At 38.9% G+C, this 21982-nt stretch overlaps 1 protein-coding gene across 7 annotated transcripts in view; it reads left to right on the top strand.

The window, feature by feature from the left end:
• NEO1 (neogenin 1) overlaps window positions 1–21982 on the top strand; it is a 218501-nt gene that overhangs the window by 129679 nt on the left and 66840 nt on the right. The gene's annotated exons all lie outside the window — the stretch shown is intronic.

The following is a 21982-nucleotide window of genomic DNA, read 5'->3' as shown; positions in this document are numbered from 1 at the left end:
AATGAAACAGATCATTTGCTGAGAATCTGAAGTATTGGCTTTGTGTCCCAACTGTACTATGGATGAGGTAGCTAATCTCTGTGAGCATCAGTTTCCTCGCCTTTAAGTGTAAACAGTAATTGCTGCACAGGACACCTCTGAGGGGCAAATAGAATAGTATATGTAAAGCATATTGTAAATTGTAAGGTCATAGCAATTTGAGGGCTTGTTTGGAGGTTCTAGAAGGGGAGCACAGCTGCTCATATACCCTTCACCAAAGGACGGTCCTCTCCTCTGTCGGGAAAGGTCGTCCTCTTCCACCCAGCGCGCATCTTCAGGAGGGACACGTGTGGAGTGGTGAGGGAAGAAGGGGACACCTGCTCAGCCAGCCAGATCAGCCAAATCAACCATGATGATCGTTGGGGTGACAGAGGTCGCAGCCAGACCACCCTCACGTCCAGGTCATAGTAATTTGAAAGAATGTATAAAGCCAAAGCATCCATGGGGATTCAGTAATATAGCATTCAGGTAAATTAAAATGAAGATTAAAAAATAAACTTCATGAAGCAAGGTTTGAAAATATTTTTAAGTAGACAACAAAAATCTTTTTAAGATGCAGTTAGATCATTTAAATTTGCAAAACAAGAAGGAAATTTTATATGACCAGATTGCAAGGCATCTGAAATGGCCTGGTTAAACTGAACTAGCTCTAAAATATTTTTTAATAAATATTAACACATGTTCATTGTCAAAAATAAAAATGCATAATTGAGCAAAATAAAAGTAAATTTGCTTTCTAACCCGTCCCCTAATCTCACTTTCTACAGACGAGCCTGCTGACAAACATTTTCAGTGTATTCATTCATTCGCTAAATATTTATTGAGCAAAATGCTATAGGCCAGTCATTTTGCTAAGAGGTGGGAATGGAATAACAAAGGAGTGTATGTGATTCCATGGCCTTGTGGTGCTTCTATTCTGTTAGCAGAGACAGACAATAAATGAATAAACGAAGTCATTATAACTTTCATGTACACTTAAAGGAACTAAAAAGGATGTTCTTATAAAGAACCATATTAAACCGTAAAAAACCTGTTGATGTCGAGTCAATTCTGACTCATGGTGACCCAATAGGACAGAGTAGAACTGCGCCATAGGGTTTCTAAGGAGCTCTTGGTGGATTCGAACTGCTGACCTTTTGGTTAGCAGCTGTAGCTCTTAACCACTACACCACCAGGGTTTCCAAAGAACTATATTGGGAATGCAAAACCAAAAACAAACAAACAAACCACTTTTGCTGGTTGAATCAATTCTGACTGATAGCGAACCCCATAGGGAAGAGTAGAACTGCCCCCTAAGGTTACCAGGGGTGGGAGGGAGGGGGAAAGGCAGGGTTAATGGTGATGGCAGTACCACGTTAAGGGTAGAGTTACACAGCTGATTATTATGATTGCCGTCGATGAGTTTTACAGCTGCAGAGAGTTGAATTGGCAAAAGTTGTGTGATTTATTTACAACAACAACAGAAAAAGAAGAAGAATAGCTGCTGAGGCTGCTTATATTCGACAACCAAAAACCTCATGGAATTTGGTTCTTGGTTTGGAGGTTTAGGGTCATGGTTTCATTGGACATCCCAGTTAATTGGCCGAATAACATGTTTAATGTCTCTCTTCTACCCCCTAGTTCATTTGTAGTGCCTGAGATCTTAAAAGCTTGCAAGCAGCCGTCCTAGGGACAATTGGCATCTATTCACCTGGAGCAATAGAGGAAGGAGAGTAAGGAACAGAAGGAGGGTAGTAAATGTGTGGTAATTGCTTCCATAAGCGACAGGCTCCTTTGCCATGAGACCAGAAGAACTGGATGGTGCCCAGCTGCCATTACTGAACATTTTGATCAAAGATTCCATAGAAGAATCCTGATCAAAAGGAGGAAAATGCAAATCAGAATTTCAAAATCTGAAGAACTCCAGACTTCCTGGAGCCATGAAGGTTGGATGAACCCCTGAAACTTGCCCGGAGATAATCTTTAAGCCTTACACCAAAAATATTCCCTGACACCTTAAAACGAAATAATAGTTGCTTGAATAGTTAAGAATGTCTGCCTTGAGCATTATGCTCTTTTAAGAAGTATCTATATAGCATCATCAGATTGACAACAGCAACTTGAAAGATTAGATGGAAACCTTAAGGGACAGTGAACTTACGTTAATGGTAGAAGAAAAGAGGGTAAGAATGATTACACAACTCCAAGAATGTAATCAGTGTCACAAAATGATACGTGTAGAAACTGTTGAATTGGTGTATGTTTTGCTGTGTATACCCTCAACAACAACAACAAAATAAAATAGAAGGATTCTGTGTGTAAATCTAAGGTTATGGTCAGAGTCTGCTTAGGTTAAGAGAGTTTGCCTCATTACCGTTGAGTTGTGCTATAATGTAATGAATGCTGTTTTTAGACAGCTTCGAAGAGGTGGAATGTAATTGAAGTATGATTAGCTTGTTCTGTTTTTACCATAGTCTGTGACTTTTAAAACTAGAACTTGTGAGAGCAAGCCAATAACTTAGTGCCTCCTTACAGTTCTTGATGTGTGGCAGTTAAGTAGAAGTGCTAAAAATAGCCTTTCTGGACACAGAGATGGATTTAGAGATTAACAGAGAGCAAGCTTGGATTTGCATTTGATGCTATTATTTTGTTTTAAAGAAAGAATCCATTATGCAGTGCTAAAACACCAGAAGGAGGATAGTATGTCTGAGTATTTTTTTATTGGTAGCTATATTTAAAAGATGCTAAATTATACGATAATGTCATATTTGGCAGAATCTCACTTGAGTCTAAGAAGCATCACTGACAGTCTGGCTGCCTGTGTACTCGATGTGCTGTGGTTTCAGTGTTGGATCAGTGTGTCTTTCCCTGTAGGTAATGTGGTTACCACTGACTCTACCTCTCAGTTGACGCATACTTTAAGAGATCATCAGAAATAGAAAAGTATGGTATAATATATGCATCTTTCAGAAATATTTTTCTGGGATACTATCATTTTAAATAACACTGCCTCATAACTGTTGTCCTAATATTTTTAGCTATAAACTATTTTTAAAAAAACAACCAGAATTATTTCCTGAATCTCTACTAGCTGAGCATTGTAGACCCCAAGTGATAAAATGAATGTGAGAGGCTTTATATCTGGATTCCAGTTCCATATTTTTTTCCTAATGTTTAGAGTTCCTCTTTAGTTTACATTCCTTTACAAATCTGAGTCATTGTCGTTTCTTTAAAAGTTTAATTCTGTTAAAGATCTTGATTAGAGACTACTTGGATTCTATTACCTTTTATAAAATCAGAGGTAATAGACACTGCTAGAATTTGCACTTCTGAATTTTTTAAAAATCCTAGTGATGTTCCTTCCTTGGCTACACCGTAGAAAATTGGTTAGGATCAGATTTAATGTAAATTACTAAGCACTTTGGAACAAAGTCAGTTTTCTCCTTTTATTGACCTAAATGGGTAATGAGAAAAATACTGTTACATATTTTGTCTGCCTCCTTTCCCCTGGGATGTTGGAATCTTACTGAGCAGACAGCATTTTGGTTTAGGATGAAAGGCGAGAAGGCTTTCTTTTTACTGGGCTCACTGCTGAGGTAGATGCGTCATTGACATCTGACACACCTTTTTTAATGAGTGCTATTTTTTTATTGATGACAGGAAGGAGTCAGATGACTTCCTTAAAATTGAAACATCTCTCCTGAACACAAGAATTGGGAGGAGTATTTTATGTTCAATTTATTTTATAATTTCCTTCGGTTGTTTATATAAGTCGCTTGTTTAAAACAGTAATTCGTCGCAACTGCTGCTTATCAGAACATTCACACAGACTGAAAAACCTCCTAATAGGGTGTGTTCCCACATTATCACATTAGTTTTTCTCTGGCCTTGGGACTTAGTTCCTCAGGGGTGGAGCTCTAAAGTCTGTAGGATCATTGACCTGCATCTCTTATTCTCTTACGTTGTAATTGTTTGAATACTTAAAATATGTAGCTTAGGCCAAGTTGTTCCTGAGTCCAAGTTTCACGTTGCGTTTTGCCCCACCTGGTGTCCTAGATCTCCAGCAACAATGCTGATGGCCATTTCAAGTATTTGAGTAGCTTTGGATTGTTTCATTTTAGAGTATGTTACTCTCACACAACTAGGGAGACAAGTACCATATTCATAAGTACCAAATTCATTTGGGCCTCAGACTGCTGGGTAATTATATTAGGTTTCCCTGGTTTATGCCTTATCCTTCCCTGTGTATCTATTATTTTAAACCTTCATGTTTCTCAAACCTACAATTCCTTTATTTTCAGCAGATTAATCTCATTTCCCAATTCATTGGAATTTGAGATTTTTCTTGTGATCTAATGCCTGGTTAGTTTTATGGTGACGGAGCCCTGGTGGCACAGTGGTTCAGATCCCGGCTGCTAACCAAGAGATTGGCATTTCGAATCCTCCCGCTGTTCCTTGGAAACCCAATGGGGCAGTTCTCCTCTGTCCTGTAGGGTCACTGTGAGTCAGAAGCAACTTGATGCCTTTGGGTTTGGTTTTTTTCTGGGTTATAGTGTTATGTTTGTTGGATATTATGGTTTGTAATTGTCTATTAGATCAGATCTGTTAATTGTGTAATTAAAATCCTTTATGTGCAAACCCACAGCCGTCAAGTTGATTCCAACTCATCAACCCCGTTGGACAGAGTAGAACTGCCTTATAGGGTTTCCAAGGCTGTAAATCTTTATGGAGGCAGACTTCCACATCTTCCATCCACAGAGTGGCTGGTGGGTTCAAACTACCAACCTTTCGGTTCGCAGCCAAGCACTTTTGGCTCCTAAAATCCTTTATAGCCATACTTAATGTTTGTTTACTTAACCTGTTAATTTCTAAGAAGGGTATGATTGTAGATTTGTTCACTTCTTCTATTTCTAACTATGATATTGCTTTATATTTAGAAGCTATGTTGTTAATGCATTAAGAGTTATGACATTGATGGATTACACGCTTCATCAAATCTAAGACATCATAGATTATAAACTGCATCCTGATTTCAGAGATGTGAAAAAATGCGTCTTAGAATCAAGAAAACATGACATTCATTTTATCAGCAGGAAACATTCATTTTTGCCCTAGTTGACGCTTGTTGCCTCTAGTTCTGTTTTGCCTAATGCTGATCTTACTGTACCTACTTTCTTTTTAATAGCATTGATTGATATATCTCTTTTATTTTCAGAGTTTTTAGTGTCATTTTGTTTTAGGGTTATCTACTTTAGGCAGCTTTATATTTACTGTCCTTACTAAGTCCTATCATCTTAATTTGTTTCTTTTTATCAAATGATTACCCTTAGAAATTTGACACACGTATTTAGCCATATTTTTTCTAGACGCACTTAAGGTTGTTAATCATGATCTCTTTCTCCTCACCAAATAATTAAAAAATTTCATCATGTGTCCACTACTGTCTTTCTTATACACTGTCGTCCCCCCAAGCTATGTTCTCTGGGCTACAATTTCTACATTCTTGGATTTGTTGTTTTTAATTGATTTTGCTAGAGTGTAGTGGAGCCTTCATGGTGTAGTGGTTAAGTGATACAGCTGCTAGCCACAAAGGTCAACACCAGCAGCTCCTTGGAAACCCTATGGGGCAGTTCTCTGTCCTGTAGGGTAGCTATGGGTCAGAATTGACTCCATGGTCTGTTTTGTTTTTTTTGATACTTTATAGTAAATTTCTCAGAGAGGTGGTATGTGAGTAAATTTTTCAAAACTTTGCATATCTGGAAATGCATTATCTGCCCTCATATAAAGTTTGATTGTTTTTTTAGCTAGCATGCTTTTAAGAATCTATTTCTTGTTCATTTAACTCAGTTAACTTCAGTTCCTCACTTACACTTTACCATTTAAGTTGTTCTGCCCCTAAGATGCCATTCCCTTCTACCAGGACTAAATGCTGTATATCTTTCAAGGCCCAGTTTTAAGTGTTACCTCAGCTAAGATGCTCTTGGTGATTTTCCCCTCTAGCACTTTCTCCTTTACATGTAATATAGTCATCTAATACATACCATTTATACCCTGTTAAATCATAAGATAACTGAGAGAAGAATTTGCATCTCACTTATCTTTAAAATTCCTAGCATTGCACAGTATGTACCTTTTCAATAAATATTATTTAATAAACAATAAATGTATTTCTTCAGTTTAATTTCTGTTTTTAATTTATAAATACAACTATTTAAATCAGTTTCTACATCAGAGTTGCTGATTCATTGTAAATATTTGTGTGGATTTTATTTAACTATGAGTGGTGAACTTGAGCATACCTGTTTTAATATTGCTGTTGAGATTAATATTTATGAATATCCAGGAAATGGCAAATAGTTTTAAAGCTAATTAGATAGGAGCCCTTCATTACACTGGCATCAGTGAAGGTTTATGAATTTCCATGAATATTTCAAGGAGATTCAGGATATTTGGGAGTCATTCACATGTTAAATAAATACTGTTTTGATTTCTCATTTCTCCTTACAGTTATATAATACAAATTATAATATGGAAAATGGTTCCAAAATCAAAAGTAGGCATCAAGTAAATCATTGTTTCTGTCATATAGACTCAGAAGGAAAATAGCGTATCTGTCAAGTCTTAAAATTCATGCCGCAATTTTACGAAGCAAATTGATTATACAGTATCTTTCTTTTCAAATATGGAAGAGTGAGATCTGTGCCCTTTCAAGCAAGTCATACGTTAAAAGGGAGCCCTGGTGGCACAGCTATGAAGTGCTGAGCTGCTAACTGAACGGTCAGCAGTTTGAACCTACCAGCTGCTCTGGGGGAGAAAGATGTGGCAGTCTGCTTCCACAAAGATCTGCAGGCTTGGAAACCCTATGGGGCAGTTCTACTCTGTCCTATAGGGCCACTATGAGTCAGAATCGACTCAACAGCAGTGGGTTTGGGTTGTTTTTTTTTTTTGAATGTTAGACATGAAATCCTGGGGATTTATTTTTGTCTGTTTCAGAAAAATCATAAACTCTTCCCCTATGCAATGATTAACTCTACTGTAACCAAAAGGTTGGCAGTTCAGATCCACCAGGCGCTCCTTGGAACTCTATGGGGCAGTTCTACTCTGTCCTGTAGGGTTGCTATGAGTAGGAATAGACTTGATGGCAACGGGGTTTTAACCCTTGGTGGCGTAGTGGTTAAGTGCTATGGCTGCTAACCAAGAGGTTGGCAGTTCAGATCCACCAGGCGCTCCTTGGAGCTCTATGGGGCAGTTCTACTCTGTCCTATAGGGTTGCTATGAGTAGGAATAGACTTGATGGCAACGGGGTTTTAACCCTTGGTGGCGTAGTGGTTAAGTGCTATGGCTGCTAACCAAGAGGTCGGCAGTTTTGATCCGCCAGGCGCTCCTTGGAAACTCTATGGGACAGTTCTACTCTGTCCTGTAGGGTTGCTATGAGTCGGAATCGACTCGACAGCAGTGGGTTTGGTTTTTTTTTAATATTCCAGCAATAGGGCATTCTCTTTCTCACAAGATGTCTTATTCTACTGTTGAATAGAACTTTAAGTTTAAAAAAAATTACTCCTTATTTTAAACTAAGATCTGCCTCTTTGTTTCTCAAGCTTCTTCCCTCCATATACTTTGAACCCATAAAAAAAAAAAAAAAAATACTTTGAACCCACAGAGTAGGTAAAAATCTTAGGATTTTTCCTAACAACTCCAATGGCAGCTATTGTGGGCATCGAGCAGAGTGGGATAAGGCTTAGATAGTGGGCTCTAGCTGTTTCTTTGAAGGAGTCTCCTGAAAGCAGATTTTTATAAATCAGATTGCGACAGTGTAAGAAGATGCTAAGCCCAGATCATCACCATTGTGTAGCATGATTCCTCTGCTTTAGTTTGCTTTAATTTAGTGTCGTTATTTTTAAATTTGGAAATATCGATGAGTTACAATAGTTTGGGAAGGGATGGTGGAAATCTATATCTTTTTCTCATGTGCCTTCGTGAAGTATGCCTCATCTGTTGAGAGACACCATTGGGAACAAGTATACAGCCTGAACTCATTGTAACTGCCACAATATTTTTCAGTGGCTCCTTTATGTGACAGATTACTCTCAGGAGCAAATAATATGCAGTTCTTGTCACATTCTGTTAGTGTTTTTTTTTTTTTTTTTTTAAATAAAGTGCAGTGATTAATAGTCTAGTGTAATTGTGGTTTCCCTGTTGAATGTAAATGCTTCATTTGAATGTCTTTGATCTGAGGGACCAGTTGCTTTATTGGACTCTTGTTGTTGTTCTGTGCTTCCTAAGGTTTCTTGGTTGCTTTCTTTGAGATGTTTGCGATGGGGAAAAATGAACTTCTCTATCAGAATCATCAAGTAGGACCCAATAGAGAAATTTTAAGGATGCATACTGACATACTTGGACATTCATGCATATATTTTTTATGATAATTTCAGAATGAGACCACTTTCCCCACTACCTATAGCAATTGTGATTAACTTTCAGTGATGATTATAAAAGTAGCTTACCTCTTTGGCCTACTGGCCTTATGATGATGTTGCCTTGTAGATGCTGTCTGCAATGCCAGGGTGCTTTCACTAGTCATCTTTTTTTTTTTTTTTTAAATCAGACTTAAAGTGTAATGTAAGACAAGAGATGGAGAAAAAGGAATTATTGAAAAATTGAGAAATTGTGAGTTGAGTTTTAATAAGAATATGATGCTCCTATTTATCCATAGGAGAGCTGTTCGTTGTTTTTGCTCTTGAAGTGGTGACATCTTCAGCTTGGTCATTTCTAATCCACTCCCAGAAACTTGGCTGGGATTAGAAGTGTTTCCTGTGGCTGTAGAGCAGTTTTCCCTTTTTTCAGGGATCCAGAATATAGGTTGGGCTTCATCATTAAAAAAAAAAAAAAATTTTTTTTTTTTTTTTTTTACCTACCATTAAACCCGAAAAAGAAAAAAAACACCCGCTGCTGTCAAGTCGATTCCGACTCGTAGTGACTGTATAGGACAGAGTGGAACTTTCTATTCTCATACCATCCCTGAAGTGCTACCAGTTCTGTGAGTTCAGTTGAATTGAGTTTCATCCATCTGTCCCTCTGAAGGTACTTAGATTAGTTCTGCTCCATGAAATGATTTACTTTTCTTTTTCTGCCTTCTCTCTTCGTATATTTTGGGTGATCAGAGATATTTCTTGTCATCATCCAAAATGGAGGTTGTGTTCCTGTTTCTTGTTCGTGTATTGTTTAGGGATATTTTTAAAGTGGCTAACACAGAAGTATATTTGGCCTTCCATCCTAAAACTGAAGTCCAAATAGCCTTTCAGAGGATTATTTGGTAGTATCTCAAGCTTTCAAGGAGACATACCTTTGGCTCAGCATTTTCACTTCTAGAAATTTATCCTACAGAAATACTTACACATGTACACAAAGATACATGTTTAAGGACGTTTATAGAAACACTGCTTGTAGTAGCCCCCCCCCCCAAAATTAAATAATGGAAGCAGCCTCAATGTCATCATCAATAAGGGAATGATTAAATGAACTGTGATCCATCTGTATTTCTGCAGTGCAATGCAGCAGGTACAAATAATGCAGTTAGTACGTATAGACACACCGACATAGGAAGCTCTTAAAGACATGATTAAGTCATAAGGGAGTTTGCAAAGCAACACATGTCTTGTCACTCCTTTCTCATTTATGTGTGCCTGTAAGTGTATAACTGAAAAGAAAAAAAATATTTGGAAGGATGTACACCAAGCTGTTAACAGTAGGATTTTGGAGATGATGCAAAGGGAAACTTGAATCCTTGTACTTGGAATACGTCTATACTGTATGGATTATTTTTATAACAAGCTTATTACATCATAATTGTTAATTTAAAGTATGAAATAGACTGCCTGGAGAAGGAGTGAGCAACCATTGAAGTTTCCAGGCAGAGTCTGTTTTAAACGGGCTCCTGCGCTGTTTGTTGATTTGGACTCAGTGTCCTTCCTTTTAGATTTCTTTTCATAATGGATCTCAGGGCATTTCAGGAGTCTAAAACCAAAATCCATTGCCATTGAGTTGATTACAACTCATAGTGACCCTACAGGACAGAGTAGAACTGCCCAATAGGGTTTCGAAGGCTTAATGGAAGCAGACTGCCACATCATTTTCCCAAGGAGTGCCTGGTGTGTTCCAACTGCAGACCTTTTGGTTAGCTTTAACCACATTACCCACCAGGGCTTCTCAGACAACAAGCCTCCCATTATTAAGGTTTGTTTAGTTTGTTCTCGTTCTCTTTGCTGTCGTATTTCAATCTGTAGGATACTTTCCTACCTTCTTTAATAATTTCAGTCACCCCGTGGCTTGTCTTCTCTCTATTCTGTTGAGTACTATCTTCTGTGATTTCAGCGTGGCCGCATTGACGTCCCAGTTCCTGGACACCAGTCTACATCCTGCTTCATCTACCCACTGCCTCACCCACTATCATAGCATGTTTGCTTGTTCTCCCCTCCTCTTCTACATGGAACTCCTCTATAATCATAGTCTTCCACCTCTCCCCACTTGACACTTAAAGAATCTCTTCTCTTTCTGTATCAAGATCTTCATTCTCTTTATCCCTTTATAGTCCTGAATTCATCAGCTCCCTTATGATTTTATCTATCTCCCTCTTCACCGTGTGCTGGACCTCTTGACCTCTTTGATCATGCCAGTGTCCCAACCTGTGGCACGTGTGCTGCTGTTCCCTTTCTTCAACTGTCAGCTCAGTATGGGGGAGGAAGATCAAAGTTGTTACCTAGGGCCATGAAAGCGTATACTTCCTCATATCCTCTGGACTCTCAGCTACCCTACTTCAGGATAGTTTTAATCTCTTATGTTGTAAACTTTTCTATTCCCTCAGGCTCCAAATCCTAATTGCCTTTGTCTCTATAGTCTGGGACAAACCCTGGTGACACAGTGGTTACAGTGCTTGGCTGTTAACTGAAAGGTGGGCGATTCGAACTCACCAGCCGCTCCCAGGAGAAAGATGTGGCAGTCTGCTTCCATAAACATTACAGTCTCGGAAACTCTGTGGGGCAGTTCTACTCTGTCCTGTACGGTCACTGTCGACTTGATGGCAGCAGGTTTTTTTTTCATAGTCTTTGGATGGCTTTACTTCACTTGCTGAAAAAGGTCAAAGCTCTTCGTTATCAGTTTCTGCAGCCTCCTTCTCCACTTCAAAATGTCTCTCACTTTAACAAATAAAGTACAAGGAGGAAAAAAAAATGAGGGGGATGAAATTTATAGATAAAACAGACTTAAAGGGTGTATCAATCAAATACAGTTTATGGACCTTGTCTGGATTCTGATTCAAATAAATCGACCTAGAGAGAGACATACAACATGGACATTTAAATACTGACTAGCTATCTGGTGATACTAAAGAATAATTGTTCATTTTTTAAGGTGTGATAATGATACTGTGGTTATTTTTAAGTTCCTAATTTTCAGAGATGTTTTTATATCCTGAAGTTTTTTGTATAGGCTTATTATAGGGCTTTTCTAGAATCCAGCGTGTTGGGGTGGGTAAGTGGGAGGGTGATAAAACAGAAGGCCATGTGTATCATGTAGCTGGGTGATGGGTGTATAGGTATTCATCATACTGTTGTCTCTACTTTTGTACGAGTTTAATGTTTTCCATAATAATTTTTTAAAAGTATATCTCCAGACTTTTCACTCACCTTTAAAATTTCTCATCCTTTCCTCCTCTCCCATCTCTCCTAAATCACAGGAAGTGGCATTCTTTGATACCACTAAGAATAAACCTCTGTGCCCTGGATCCTGTCCCCTCCCACTTACCCTAATTTTACCAGTCCTCTCTCTCTCTCTCTCTTTCTTGCATCTTTGCTTCTCAATCTTCTTATGTTATAAACATACTAAGACTTCCATTATTCCAAAGAAGGCTTTACTCACAGTTTTCTCTGCCCCTTGGAAGTGTTCTTCTGGCTGTTTTATTGACAGGCTTCTTAGAAGAAGCTTGAAGTCACACATTTTTTTAGCATTTACACTATTGACTTAAATATGCATAACACTGCTAAATCTGGTGTTTGATAGGTCACCTGCTTGATTACAAATCGTTGAACTGATCTCACTTCTTACCTTTGTTGTCTTATAATGAGTGTTTTATATTCTTAATCATTTCCTCCTATAACCTTTTTAAATTGCCTCAGTTGATGTTGCCTTATCCTGGCTTTTCTCTCAGCCCTGTTCATTTTCAGCTTCTGTTAGAATCTCTTCCTTCCAGCCCTTTCAGGTGGACCTTTCACCCATATCTTGGTATTTGTCTTTCTGCTTACCCATTCTAGATCTGTCTTCCAGCTGCAACTAACAACTTATTATAGGTGACTTTCTAATCTGTGCCTCAAATACTGATCCCCATTTATAACTGCTGACTATACCATTATAGCAAATCCACGGTTATGATGTTTATACTTTATGCTCTGTTCCAGGGATTCCATTAATCTCCCAGGTTTGAAAAGCTTGGATTCAGCCTTGACTCAGATCTTCCCATTATATTCTACGTCTTCCTCCCAAGCTCTGTTGATTCTAACATCCCAGTCCTCACAAATCTATTCCTTTTCCTCATACCCTACTCCCCAGCTTTAGTTGAGGCCCTCAGAACCTCATCCTCCAAATCAGTCTCCCTGTTTTTTGTCTTTTTCACTCTACGCTGTTTTTTTTGCATCTCCATCAAATTAATCTTCCTACTAACCTGTTGCCATCAAGTCAATGCCAACTCATAGTAACCCTAGAGAACAGAGTAGAACTGCCCATAAGTTTTCTAAGGAGCAGCTGGTGGATTCAAACTGCACACCTTTTGGTTATCAGCTGAGCTCTTAACCACTGTGCTATTAGGGCTCCAATCTTCCTACTACTCTATTCTAATCATATCACTCTACTCAGAAATGTGTTATTTACCAAATAATATTCAGACTTTTTAGCTTTTTTTTTTTTTATATATAGGCTACCCTCCAACACACACATGTACATATACAACCAAAATACCTTTCTAGCCCTGTCTCCCATTCCTTCCCTACAAGTACCCAAAACCAAACGGGACTGTTGTTGTTAGGTGCTTTCGAGTCAGTTCTGACTCATAGCGACCTTGTGTATAACAGAACAAAACAGTCCCTGGTCCTGCGCCAACCTCACACTTGTTGTTGTTTGAGCCCATTGTTGCAGCCACTGTGTCAGTCCATCTCGTTGAGAGTGAGTCTTCCTCTTTTTCACTGACCCTCTGCTTTACCAAGTATGATGTCCTTTTCCAGGGACTGACTGGTCCCGCCGATAACATCTCCCAAAGTACATGAGACAAAGCCTTGACATCCTCACTTTTAAGCAGCACGCCGTCTATACTTCTTCCAAGACGGATTTGTTTGTTCTTCTGGCAGGCCATAGTATATTCAGCATTCTTCTTCAGCACCATAATTCAAATGCATCAGTTCTTCTCTGGTCTTCCTTATTCATTGTCCAGCTTTTGCATGCATATGAGGTGATTGAAAATACCATGGCTTAGGTCAGGTGCACCTTAGTCCTCAAAGTGACATCTTTGCTTTTTAACATCTTAAAGAGACATTTTGCAGCAGATTTGCCCAGTGCAATATGTGGTTTGATTTCTTGACTGCTACTTCCATGGGTGTTGATTGTAGATTCAAGTAAAATGAAATCCTTAACTTCAGTATTTTCTCCATTTATCATGATGTTCTTTATTGGTCCAGTTGTAAGGATGTTTGTTTTATTTATGTTGAGGTATAATCCATACTGAAGGCTGTAGTCGTTGATCTTCATCAGTAAGTGCTTCAAGTCCTCTTTACTTTCAGCAAGCAAAGTTGTGTCATCTGCATGTTGCAGATTGTTAATGAGTCTTCCTCCAATCCTGACGCCATGTTCTTCTTAATATAGTCGAGCTTCTTGGGTTATTTACTCAGCATACAGGTTGTGAAAGGGATACAACCCTGATGCACACCTTCCCTGATTTTAAACCATACGGCATCCCCTTGTTCTACTCAAATGATTGCCTCTTGGTCTATGTACAGGTTCCGCATGAGCACAGTTAAGTGTTCTGAAATTCTTTTTTTTGACAGTGTTATCATTGTTATGATCCTCACTGTTGAATGCATTTGCGTTGTCGATAAAACACAGGTAAACGTGTTCCTGGTATTCTCTGCTTTCAGCCAAGATCCATCTGAGATCAGCAGTAATACCCCCCCTCTTCTGAATCTGGCTTGAATGTCTGACAGTTCCCTGTCCATGTACTGTTGCAAATGTTTTTTGAATTATCTTCAGCAAAATTTTACTTATGTGTGATATTAATGATATTGTTTGATAATTTCCATATTCTGTTGGATTGCCTTTCTTTGGAATGGGCACAAACACAAATCTCTTCCAGTCAGCTGGCCAGGTAGCTGTCTTCCAAATTTCTTGGTATAGACGAGTGAGCGCTTCCAGCATTGCATTTGTTTGTTGAAACATCTCAATTGGTATTTATCAATTCCTTGAGCCTTGTTTTTTGCCAGTGCCTTCAGTGCAGCTTGGACTTCCTCCTTCAGCAGCATGGGTTCATGATCGTATGGCGCCTCCTGAAATGACTGAACATCGACCAATTCTTTTTGATACAATAACTTTGTGTATTCCTTCCATCTTCTTTTGATGCTTCCTGCAGTGTTCACTGTTTTGTTCATAGAACCCTTTGGTATTGGCATCTTGAGGCTTGAATTTTTTTTCAGTTCTTTCAGCTTGAGAAATGCCTAGTGTGTTCTTCCCTTTGGTTTCTTATTCTAGCTCTTTACACATTTCATTATAATACCTTACTTTGTCTTCTTGAGCCACCGTTTCAAATCTTCTGTTGAGCTCTTTTACTTCATCATTTCTTCCATTCGCTTTAGTTACCCTATATTCAAGAGCAAGTTTCAGAGTCTCTTTTGACATGTATTTTGGTCTTTTCTCTCTTTTCTGACTTTTTAATGACTTTTTGCTTTCTTCATGTATGATGTCCTTGATGTCATCCCACAACTTGTCTGGTCTTCAGCCATTAGTGTTCAGTGCATCAAATCTGTTCTTGAGATGGTCTATAAATTCAGGTGGGATATACTAAAGGTCTGGTGGTGTAGTGGTTAAAATCTCGACTGCTAACCAAAAGTTTGGCAGTTCAGATCCACCAGCTGCTCCTTGGAAACCCTATGGGGCAGTTCTACTCTGTCGTATAGAGTCGCTATGAGTTGGAACCGACTCGACAGCACTTAACAACAGCGATACTAAAGGTCATACTTTGGTTTTTGTGGACTTGTTTTAATTTTCTTCATCTTCACCTTGAACTTGCGTATCAGCAGTTGACAGTCTGTTCCACAGTTGGCTCCTGGTCTTGTTCTGGCTGATGATATTAAACTTCTCCATCATCTCTTTCCATAGATGTAGTCGATTTGATTCCTATATATAGTCAGTGTTTATGATGTTGAAAAAAGATATTTCCAACGAGTAGGTCAGTGGTCTTACAAAATTCTATCATGAGATCTCTGGCATTGTTTCTACCTCCAAGGCCATATTTTCCAACTACTGATCCTTCTTTTTTGTTTCCAACTTTCACATTTCAATCACCAGTAGTTATCAATGCATCTTGTTTGCATGTTTGATCAATTTCAGAATGCAGAAATTGGTTTAAAAATATCTTCAGTTTCTTCGTCTTTGGCATCAGTGGTTGGTGCATAAATTTTAATAAGAGTCATATTAACCAGTCTTCTTTGTAGGCATATGGATATTATCCTATCACTGATGGCATTGTACTTCAGGATAGATCTTAAAATGTTCTTTTCGACAATGAATGCGACACCGTTCCTCTTCGGTTTATCACAAATGGGACTACTTGCTATAAAACAAACAAAATCAGTTGCCACCAAGTTGATTCCAACTCATGGGGACCCCATGAGTCCCTGGGTGGCACAGATTTTAAGTGCTTTACTACTAACTGAAAGGTTGGCATTCGAACCTGTTCAGAGGTGCTTTGGAAGAAAGGCCTGGTGATCTCTTTCCAAAAGGTTGCAGCCTTGAAAACCCTGTGGAGTAACCATTTTACAAGTGCACCAGCAATAGATGAGGGTTCTAACTTCTCCACATCTCCACCAACACCTTTCATTTTCTGTTTTTAAAACCCTGGCCAACTTAGTATCTAATAGTTTTTTAGTGCATTTCTTAGGGTTTTCTGTATTTAAAATTGTGTCACCTGCAAATAGTTTTACATCTTTATTTCAATCTGGACGCCTGTTATTTCTCTCTATTACCTAAGTGCCCTGGCAAGAACCTCCAGTGCAATGTTGAAAGAAGTGGTGAGAGCAGACATCCTTGTTTTGCCCTTGATTTTAGGGGGAAGGCATCCATTGTTTCACCATTAAGTATAGAATCATATAGTTTTGAACCACATAATACCTTAAATATCATTTAATCCAGGGTTCCCTAAATTGGATTATTGTTAGGGGAAAAAAGAGATTTCATGATCAAATAAGAATGAGAAGTGCTAGGTTAACAAATTAAACAGGGTTCTTTCCTGTAGAATTGCTGGATGTCCTTAACATGCTGATATGCCTGGCAGGTCTCCACAGTCTTCTAAATTTGATTCTAACCTATTGTTGTATGCCTATTAACATCTCCCCAAAGTAATGGTCTGTGCAGCTGAATACATTCCTGGGAAATAACCAATTTGGTAGAGTCCTTTACATGAGAAAATGAAAGGCTGGAGAGAGAGAAAATTTTCCATGGCACTTGCTTACTTTTCAGTGGAGTACAGCTTTTGAAAGAAGTTTGAAAACTAATCTGTTTTCAAGATTGTGAAAAGAAACAGAATTTTGGTTTCCATAAAGAAAAATTTAAATGTGCCTGCTCACCGCTCACTTGGATGGTGTGAGTAGATATTGAATTAGGATAATAGGATCCACTTAACCAAGGGCAGTATGCCCAGCATGGAATTGAATGATCTGTACCTTCAGAAACCATTTCAAAAGCAATGGATATATTGGTTAAACTCGTCATTATAAACTACTACAAGTGACACTTTATCAACTGCAAATCTAATGTGTCATTAAAACTAGAGGCACCACATATAGTATAGTTGGATTTTGAAAGTGAATTCTCAGAAAAATGAAGAGTGGCTCTGATGACTTGTTCAGTAACTTAAAGTTAGATTGGGAGACATCATAATCTTTCTTCAGAATCTGACATAGATATTTCTGTTAGTCCGGCTTAAGAGTCTGTTGAGGCCATTAGGTTTCAGTGGCAGTGCTGGTATGATGCTGCTGCCAAGAGTCTGAGCCAGCAGGTTAAAGCTAATGGTGTTTTTGATGTGTCATACCTTTTCTCAAAGAGCTTCTGGTCTAATAAAGATACACACAATCTCCTATTACAAGAGAAATAATATAAGTGCTAGGAAGTACAAAGAAAATGCTGTAGTAGCTCATAGGGTAGACCGTTGAATTACAACTGAGTAAAATGAAGATTTCGTGAAGAAGGTAGCACTTGAGTGAGTCTTGAAGTGGTAGAGGGATTCCAGAGCTGATTTTTGTGTGCAAATTTCCCAGTTGTGCTTGAATTGAGCCAGGTTTACCACGGTGTTACTGCTCTAAATAGCAATGTTAGCAAAAGTACAGAAGCTGGGAAGTCCATTCTTGTTCAGTAATCAGGTGAATTCAGAGCACAGCATATTCAAGAAATAAGGTTGGAAAGCTAGACTAGGACCAGTCTTTGGAGGATCTTGGACACTTCTGCTGAGGTGTTTGGACATTACTTCGTAGGTAGTTTTGGAGCATAAGAGTGATGTAACCAGATCTTTATTTCAGGAGTGAACTTTGGTGGCTGAAGGATTGGTGGCAGAAAGGAAGGAAGCCAGCAATGACTAACATAGCTCTTAACGTAATCAGACCCCTCCCCCTCACCCCCAAAGAAACAAAGATTTTACTGTATCTGGCCTACAGATCTGTATATTTCACTTATGCTTTGGGCTAATTCATAACTAATTGGCATTTGTAAAATCTTTGAGTAAATTCTGAACATTTTTATTCTGTGAGGACTTCAGATAGGTTGGTTTTGAGCTCAGTTATTTTGAGAACCAGAAATATCTTTGGGCTCTGTGTTAACTATTGCAGTTTTACATTAGAAAAAAATACATTTAATAGTTTCAACTAACGAGTCCAAGCCATTTTTTTCTCTTTTTTTAACAGCTTTATTTAAGTGTGACTTACCCCCCCTCCCAAAAAAAAAAAAACACTAAACCCAGTGCCGTCAAGTCAATTCTGACTCGTAGTGACCTTATAGGACAGAGTAGAACTGCCCCATAACATACCATAAAATTCACCCGCTATAAGTATACAGTTAGCGGTTTCTAGTAATTTATAGAGCTGCGCAATCGTTGCCGCAGTACAGTTTTGCATTTTCCACCACCCTAATACATTCCCTCTTGCCAGTTTGTAGTCAGTACCCACACCACCCCAGCCCCAGGTAATCGATGATTTGCTTTCTATCTTTATAAAAATACCTTTTGTATAGTCATTTGATATAAGTGAAATGCCTGTTTGTAGTCAGTACCCACACCACCCCAGCCCCAGATAATCAATGATTTGCTTTGTATCTTTATAAAAATACCTTTTGTATAGTCATTTGATATAAGTGAAATCATATGTAGTCTTTTGTGACTGGCTTCTTTCATTTAGCATAATTTTTTATTGTACTTTAGATGAAGGTTTAGAGAGCAAATTAGCTTCTTATTAAACAGTTAAAACACACATTGTTTTGTGACATTGGTTGCCAGTCCCACAACATGTCAACACTCTCCCCTTCTCTACCTTGGGTTCTCCATTACAGGCTTTCCTAGGCAACTCCCTCCCCTGCCTTCTCATCATTGCCCCTGAGCTGGTGTGTCCCTTTAATCCCCCTCCTCTTTTTATGGGCCTGTCTAATCTTTGGCTGAAGGGTAAACCTTAGGGGTGACTACAGCACCGAGTTAAAAGGGTGTCCAGGGGCTATACTCTCAGGGTTTCTCCAGTCTCTGTAAGACCAGTAAGTCTGGTCTTTTTTTGTGAGTTAGAATTTTGTTCTATATTTTTGTCCAGCTCTGTCCGGGACCCTCTATTGTGATCCCTGCCAGAGCAGTCGATGGTGGTTACTGGGCACCATCTAATTGTACTGGATTCTGTTTGGTGGAGGCTGTGGTAGTTGTGGTCCATTAGTGCTTTGGACTAATCTTTTCCTTATGTCTTTGGTTTTGTTCATTCTCCCTTGCTCTAGACAGGGTGGGACCAGTGGAATCTCTTAGATGTCGGCTCACAAGCTTTTAAGACCTCAGATACTACTCACCAAAGTAGGATGTAGAACATTTTCTTTATAAACTATGTTATGCCAATTGAGCTAGTTGTCCCCCCAGACCATGGTACCCAGCCCTCAGCGCAGTAATTCTGTCCCCCAGGAGTTGGGAGGTATCTGTGAAGCTTCCGTAGCCTTGCCTTGATCAGGCTGTGCTGAGCTCAGGTGTATTTACATAATTTTTTGAGATCATCCACACTGTAGCATGTATTAGTATTTTGTTCCTTTTTATTGCTGAAGAATATTCCTTTAAGTGGATCCATACAGTTTTATTTTGGAGCTCTAATGGCACAGTGGTTAAGAGTTCGGCTGCAACCAAAAGGTCCGCAGTTCGGATCTACCAGGCACTCCTTCAAAACCCTGTGGGGCAGTTCTACTCTGTCCTGTAGGATTGCTATGAGTCAGAATCGACTCAGTGGCAACTGGTTTGGTTTTTTTGATCTTATAGTTTTATTTATCCACTTACCATTTGATAGACATTTGGATTTTTCCAGATTTTGGCTATTCTGAGTAATTGCTGCTGTGAGTGCTCTTGTACATGCCTCTGTGTAGATATTTGTTTTTATTTCTCTTGGGTGGCTTCCTGGGAGTAGAATTACTGGGGTTTTGTTTTTTTATACTAAGTTTACGTTCTACTTTTTAAGAAACTGTCAGTAAAACTGTCTCTATTTATAGATGACATGATCTTGTTATGGGGTTTATAATTAAATAAATTAGTTTTTGTTCTGGTCCTGAGAGGTAACTTCTAAAACTTTGGAATTTCCCCAGCAATTGGAGTCTTTGTTATTTATGGAGGGGCTTCAGACCATAACTATCTCACAAGTTATGCTGATGAGATAACACTTAGGTAGGGGCTGGTGAGGCCAGAAAGACCCACCACGTGTTATAAGCCCAACCTCACCTCAGTGGAGGGAGTTAGAGATTGGATTCAACCTCGTGCCCAGTGATTCGTGAAGTCATGCCTACGTAATGAGACCCAATAGAAGCTCTGGACACCAAATCTCCATGAGCTTTCTAGTTGGTGAATAACATTGGTGCGTGGAAGATTACCTGACTCTTTTTTGGGACATGGAAGCTCCATGCACTGGGGACCTTCCTAGACCTTGTCCTGTGTAAATTATTGAATCCAAGGGAATGGCGGGAGCCAGAGATCAGAAATGAGGGTGTTATGGGGACCCCTAAGCTTGCATCTGGTTTCTGAAGTGTTGGGCAGACTTGGCAATCTAGAGGATAGTGCTGTTTAACTTGAATATAGAAAACCCTAAGGAATCCACTAGAAAGCTGTTAGAACTAATAAATGAGTTCAACAAGATTCAAGATCAGTATAGAAAAATGACTTCATTCCCACAGTAGTGCTGCTACTGACCATCTGGCATTAGGCCTGGAATTTTCATGTTTTCCTCTCTGCCTCTTTCTTACTAATTTTCCTATCAAGGTTATTATATTACAATGCAATTCTTATGAACCCCTTTAGTTCAAAAATATGAGATTAAATTTGTACTTTATGGCTCAGAATGAAGGAGTAAATTCCAGAATTGGAAGTGTCCAACAATAGACTGAGCTGCCTTAAAAAAAAAAAAAAACTGAAAACCAAACCATTGCCATCCAGTCAATTCTGACTCATAGCAACCCTAAAGCAGCCTTAGGAAGTGGTAAAGTTCCTATGATGATAGGTGTACAAACAGAGGCTTCCACCTAGTAAAACTTTTGCTCTCTCCTGCTTCATCTATCCCATACATCCCTGAGGCCTGCAAGCTGTTTTCATATACATTGCAGTGAGGATCATAAACAGATACACAACCTGCATATTGTATTTTTGTGGCTTTTGAATTTTAGATTCAGGATTTTATGCTGTCATAGTTAATGAATTAATCAGGTGGGAAATGAAGTGAGAATGGTCGGTAAACTTCACTAGATATTAGAGAACAGTTTAATATTAGGCAAAATTGATGATATGACCTCATAAAGCCCTTTTATCTAAGCCTCTCTACAGAGTTGAAGACACAGCTCTGCAGTGAGGTCACCATGGTCTCGGACCTATGGTGATTGTAACTAGGCTCATCCACACTATGCACTTTATTTCGTACTTTGACAAAGTAGAAGAAAACATTGAGGTCTTATCCTATATAGAGCCCTGGTAGTGCAGTGGTTAAGCGTTCAGCTGCCAACTAAAAGGTCGGCAGCTCAAATCCACCAGCTGCTCCTTGGAAACCCTATTGGGCCGTTCTACTCTGTCCTCTAGGGTTACTATGAGTCGGAATCGACTGGACAGCAACAGGTTTGGTTTTATCTTTTGTATCATATGTGAGACTTTATGTGCAGCTTGACAGAGGTTGCATGCGGCTGTCAGGATTTTGAAAATCATCTGGCCTCTGCTGTGTCCTTCTGTGAGATGTTTTATTCTTAGCCATCAGTCCCCTCTCCCTACCCCTGTCCCTTGACCACTACCATTACAGTGATCAAAAAGCCTGCTCACTCAACAGTGATGTGTCTTGATAGTGCCCGTTAGTTTTTGGTAGTTACCCTAGCCTGCATGGTAGCCTTCAGTTTAATGGCCTTTTTTATGTTCATTCATTTTATTTTATTTCCCATCGTGGTTTTGTTTATTTGTTTTTTGTTTTTT

The sequence above is a fragment of the Loxodonta africana genome, chromosome 13 (assembly GCF_030014295.1).
Source record: "Loxodonta africana isolate mLoxAfr1 chromosome 13, mLoxAfr1.hap2, whole genome shotgun sequence".
NCBI lineage: Eukaryota > Metazoa > Chordata > Mammalia > Proboscidea > Elephantidae > Loxodonta > Loxodonta africana.
This window is presented reverse-complemented; position numbering and strand designations above follow the sequence as displayed.